Genomic DNA, 6000 nt, shown 5'->3' with positions numbered 1-6000 from the left:
TAAGGTAACTAGAGTCTAGCTAATGAAACATAGACTCGGTCACAGCAGTTACTATAACTATCAGCCAAAGTAATCTTAGGGTGTGACTATAACACTCATTACACGGCTGTACAGCATACAGTTCTCCAACAAACTTCAGCAAGTATTGTTTAGCTGATTTAACAGTTTGAAGTATTCACAGCATTTAAATCATGCAGTCATACTAAACTGCATTATTGTTATGAGCACACTACTGTTGGCAATAGTACATACACTGTACAGCATTGTAGCCTATAGCTGCCGTTCTTTAACACATTAAGTTATTTTCTTTTTTATTTAGTTACAGATTAAAAGCTAAATTTTATAATCTTGGGAAATTGGGAATTAGTTACTATATTCTTCCCGTTCTGTTTCTCTCCTGAGAGAGGGAAACTCACTCTATTAGGATAATTTACTTATTCCTACTTTTCTCCTGCCTGCTCTCTACTCTTGTATTTTTGGTGAAGAAATTCACCAGGGGTTAACTCCCACTTAGGAGAAATTTATTAAAATATCCCCCTGTTTTTCGCATTAATCAGGCAGCAGCACCCAGACTTGGATCATCACATTCTCAAATGGTTTAATGGTAAACGTTGCCTTTGACGCTGGATCTCCAGTTCACCCAGTGGCATCCGACTTCTAAAAAAAGCTGTTGGGCAGGGGTTCCGCTGATTGGGAAATTCATTCAGCTGATGCTCTAAGCCAATCAGTAGTTCTCCATTCATAATAAAAGGTATGTACCTTTTTTTTAAGAATGGGAAGCTAGTGATTAGTTTGGGGCATCAGCTGACTACTCTAGCCAATCAGCGGAGCCCCTACCTGCTGACACTCTGTACTTCTGGAAAGTCAATTTCAGAAGCCAGGTACCCTTGGGGGGAACTGGAGATCCAGCACCAAATGCAATCTTTCTTAAAAGGTTTAACCTTTCAGCTAAGAATGAAGTTGTTTTGGTGACAGGAGTGTTCCTTCAATGCAGATTCTATATTAATAACTCAAGGGTCTACTTCAAAAATATTTAGCAAAATGTACAAAATCTGGAAGTATACCAAGAACAATCTACATGTTGCATTTTGGTACATTTTTGTGTCAAAACAAAAGAAACCATATTTTTTTCAAAAAACAATTGAAGTTCAATGAATATGCTAGTAACAGGCAATGTTTATTTCTTATCTTCATACAAATTTTTTGTTGTATTTTTTTTTGTTGTGCTTCAGAGGAACAAACATTGTTACACTGCCCCAACAGCAGTTGCAAGAGAAATAGCATACATAGGTAAACAGTAAAGTGCATTAGATAATACAGCACATTTTTTAGTCATAATAATTTTGAGTGCATAGTGGTACATGGAAGCCATTTTAGCAGACAATTACAAGAGTGATGTGAGCGGTGCAGCTAAAAAACGTCATGAGAGAAAACACTGCACTTTTATGATATGGGTCATGCTAGGCACATAGGAAATATAGTAACCTAGATATTAAGTAGGAGTTAAGTAACGTGCTTGGTAAGTAGGTTTTATGAAAGGAACAAGGTGTAAAGTTTATAACATGAGCATATGACAAGATAAGTCCCCTAGGAGGCCCCAAACCGGTCAGAGGTATGTCTTGTCAATTATGGAGCAAGTAATTTACTCTAAAATCTGCATAATAAGTTGCTAAAGTAGTTGGACGTGGCCCAGATATCCTCGGATGGTAAGGTGAATGGCCAATGAGCGCTTTAGGCCAGGTTAACCTATTCCAGGTTAACCTATGCCAGCCAGAGGATGAGCAGAGTCCCGTAACCTGGATGAGCATTGCAGCCAGTCACAGCTTGAGGAGGATTGGCAGTTCAGGCCTCTCTGCAAAATCAGGATTTCCCCTGGCACCTCCGAGGCAAGAGGGTAGGAGTTTCGGGCATTAGCCCGCTGCCGTTGTTGCCGTCTTGTGAAGGGTCCCCGACTCGTTTTTACACAGTCAAGCAGGTTTGCGTGTGGGCGGGAGATGTCTCTTTCTCCGGCGCCAGTTGCCAGCACTCTTCGGTCTGGGTACTGCTTGTCTGTGTCGGGAGCATGGAGTTGGCACCTCCAGTAAGCTCTCATCCACTGTGTGTGTCGCAGCCTGCTTCAGTCTGTGTGCCAATTTCATTCAGAAGGCATTGAAGGTGCTTTCCAGCCTTGCCAGGCTCTTCCCCACATTGGCTTGAAGTGCACGTGGCGTCCACCGTTGTGCTTTACTCTGTTACTGCGAGTTGCCTGTGTGGGCCATCTCTTGCCTCCTGTTTTGCTGGGCTGCCTCCCAGGGGCGGACCGGGATCACCCCCACTGGTCTGGGGGGGGGGAGTATAGTGTCTGAGGATCCGCCGATGAAAGGACAAAGAAAAGCAGCCGTCTCTCCCCAGTTCCGTCACCCGCAGGCCGCAGCCAGACACCTCAGGCTCCTGTGCACCAAAGTACTCGAGTGAGATATCAGGAGATTCACCGGGGCACCCTGAGCACAGGTAGCGCACCCCAACATATGCATGAGTTTGGTGTCGGTATTTATAATCGATAAATCAGCATTTATACAAATACCAAAAAAAGCTGTGAGTAGTGCGCTTAAGTTATTATTATATTAGAAATATATTAGTGTTATCTGCTGCACACTAGTGAGAGTCTCTCTTACCCACTATATTTTAAGTATATAAAAAAAGTTTGATATTCAACAAGGTTTGAAATAATTCAAAACTATGTCACATATATGAGTGGAGCACTATAGGTAGAGTAAGTAAAGGGAAAAAGGTATTTACTTGCTCCAAATTCAGTAATGGATTATTGGTGGAACATGAATAAGGGAGAGAAAAGAAAAAACATAGCATAAATCCATGATAGATATGTGGAATATATCAAGTGCTATGAGGTGTAAACTCACATTGATTAGAGCCTCTATAGGGACAGGCTCAACTCTCATCAGCTTCTGTGGCACTTTACCCTTTGATATCAACGGATATCCTCAAAAGATAAAAAATAGAGATAGAGACCTCTTATGGTGTAGTCAGGGCCGGCGCCACCGTTAGGTGAATTAGGCATTCGCCTGTCTGGATCCGCAGCGCTGGGCGAGCGGCTCTTGAGCCGCCCCCAGCACTGGGCCGATCCTCAAGATGCCCGAGGTGGGGGCGCCGAGAGGATCCCTGTCACATGGGGGGCCAGGAGGTGGCCATCTGGCCACCTCAGGGTGCCCCCAAACCTGTATTAGGTAAGGCAGAGCAGGCACCTGCTTACCAGACATGCAGCGAGGGAGGCTGTTCTAGCAGCCTCTCATTCCTCCGGAATATGACGTAATTCTGGCCACGGCATACTGCGCTGGAGGAGTGAGGAGCTGCCCCACAGTGGACCCCAGGGAGCTGAGTGTTTGACTGTGTGTGTGTTCGTCAGTGAGTGAGTATGTATGTCAGTGAGTGTGTGTTTGTGTGTCTGTCAGTAAGTGAGTGTGTGGCGGAACCAACCTCGCCGCTTGCCACTGGATGAGCCTGGTCGCCCGCCTCCTGCCGTTGGACTATGGCTCCATGTTAAAAAACCTTTTATTTTCCCTATGTGAGCAGTGTTACCCCAGATAGCTATGCCAAGGAGCCCCTTCGTATACTGAAAGACTATGTGAAAGACTTTGACTCCATGGCGATTGAACTGTATGTATGTGATCTGAGCGCCATTCGGTAATAATGTGCTCTCAGATCTAAGCTATCTGGGGATATGTTGAATGTATATGTTTTATGTAGCAATTGTAACACTGTGTAATTTTATGTATTTTTACTAACATGTAGCTAATGGAGTTTTGCCTCTGTCCTTAGAGATAATTGGATTACTTCCCAATTATCTCCAGGACAGAGAGGAGGGATTATAATGCATTGTGGGAGTATTTAAATGTGTAAGCTTGTGATTGGTCAATGTCCACTATGTATCCCAGTGTTCCATCTGGTCCCCTAGGGGAGTGTCCACCAGGTAGAAGACCTGCATAAAAGCCGGGCAGGTAGCCCCAGTAAATTAGTTCTGCTTGATCCTCAAACGAAGTGTTGTCTCGTTCTTGGGGGGGAATTGGATTGTATGCTGTTACAGTGCGAGTGCCAGGAGTGTAAGCTGTTCGTATGTTTTTTCCTGTTCGGCTGTTTAACAGCATTCGTGTGTTCGGGAGTTGGTGAATTTGTGTGTTTCCTGTTCGGGAGATTGGTACTTGCAGTTGCTGCCTGTGTATCTGGAAGAGGAATATCGCCTGCAGCAGTCTCGCTTCCTCCCCAGAATGTATGTGTGTCTGTCAGTGAGTGAGTGTATGTGTGTCTGTGTGTTTGTGTGTGTGTCTGTCAATGAGTGAGTGTATGTATGTCAGTGAGTGTGTCTGTCAATGAGTGAGTGTATGTATGTCAGTGAGTGTGTGTATGTATGTCAGTAAGTGTCTCTGTGTGTCTGTCACTGAGTGAGTGTATGTATGTCAGTGAGTGTCTGTGTGTGTATTTGTGTGTGTGTGTGTGTGTGTGTCTGTCTGTCAATGAGTGAGTGTATGTACGTCAGTGTGTGTGTGTGTATGTTAGTGAGTGAGTGTATGTCTGCCAGTGAGTAAGTGTATGTCTGTCAGGAAGTGTCTGTCTGTGTGCGTGTCTGTCTGTCAGTGAGTGAGTGTATGTTTGTCAGAAAGTGTCTGTGTGTGTGTCTGTCAGTGAGTGTGTGTCTGTCAATGAGTTAGTGACATGAGGGGGCGGCAAAATGGATCTTTGCCTAGGACGGCAGAAATCCTTGCACCGGCCCTGGGTGTAGTACGTTGTGTTAAACGGTGCTTTGACTATAAAGTGCAGAAAATTGCTCACCTTTTCCAGAGCCAATGGGACCTGGCCCTGGGTAAAATCGCTCCAATATTAAGAGATTTACAAACTAAATTTAGAAACAGGTATGATTAATATGTCTTGCTACTTGTTGGATACACCTTCCATTGTTACAGAAAGTTCAGATATTATAAAACATTTTATTTATAGAACACAACGAACATGTGCACCTGAAAACAAATATCCAAATCAGACACTCAGAGGCAATATACACACTGCTTGCAAAAAATTCAGATAAGACATTTGATAGAATGCATTCCTCTAAACGTATATACTATATCTGAAATATAACTCTTAACTGGAGAATGTATTGATATAAGGCTATGTCCCTAATTAGGAGAGAGAGTCCGTATTTTTGCTCAAATCCCTCTGATCCTCTTTTCCATCCAAATGTCCCTCTTTTCTAGGAACTCAATGTTGTAACTGTGTCTGAGTATATAGCTAAGCACCACAGGAATAATACGTCTAGTAATGTTTCTTTAAATTACAGTAAATGTGTTTAGAACGCACTCTGTGTAAATAAGGTCAATTGTTCTTGTTCTAAATTACATTTTCTTAGAACAGCTGCCCCTATCCACATCCCACTCGCACCCCTAAAGTAAAGTGTCCCTCTTTGTCCATTTGAAAAGTTGGCAGGTATTGTAACTTGTCTTTAAAGGGACACTATAGTCACTCAGTACACTTCATCTCATTAAAGTGGTATGGGTGCAGTGTCCCTCTATTTTAAACACTAATGTAAAACATTGCAGTTTTTTAGAAACGGCAATGTTTACATTGCAGGGTTAAATCCACCTATACTGGCTATTCTATTGACAGTAAAACTCCATTTCATGTGACATGGAATCCCATATGGAAGCATTGAATGCATGTAGGAATAAGTGGGACAGGGACATTGCACCCACACCACTTCGAACATCACATGTAGACATATTTTTTTTTAATGCACCATTCTAGTGCAGAAGCAAAATATAAAAAAAGGATCATGTTTGTTGTTAAAAATTTCAGTATAATGTATACCATGTATTCAATGGTGTCAATTTACTAGAAGGAATCCCTGGTTTTTCTGCCATTACAGGAAAGTTGTACCTAAAGGACATTTATTTGCTGATCTACTTGAGTTGCATTGACATTTTAGTTTATTATAGCCAGAGGCTTGGTTGA

The sequence above is a fragment of the Pelobates fuscus genome, chromosome 3 (assembly GCF_036172605.1).
Source record: "Pelobates fuscus isolate aPelFus1 chromosome 3, aPelFus1.pri, whole genome shotgun sequence".
Classification (NCBI taxonomy): Eukaryota; Metazoa; Chordata; class Amphibia; order Anura; family Pelobatidae; genus Pelobates; species Pelobates fuscus.
This window is presented reverse-complemented; position numbering follows the sequence as displayed.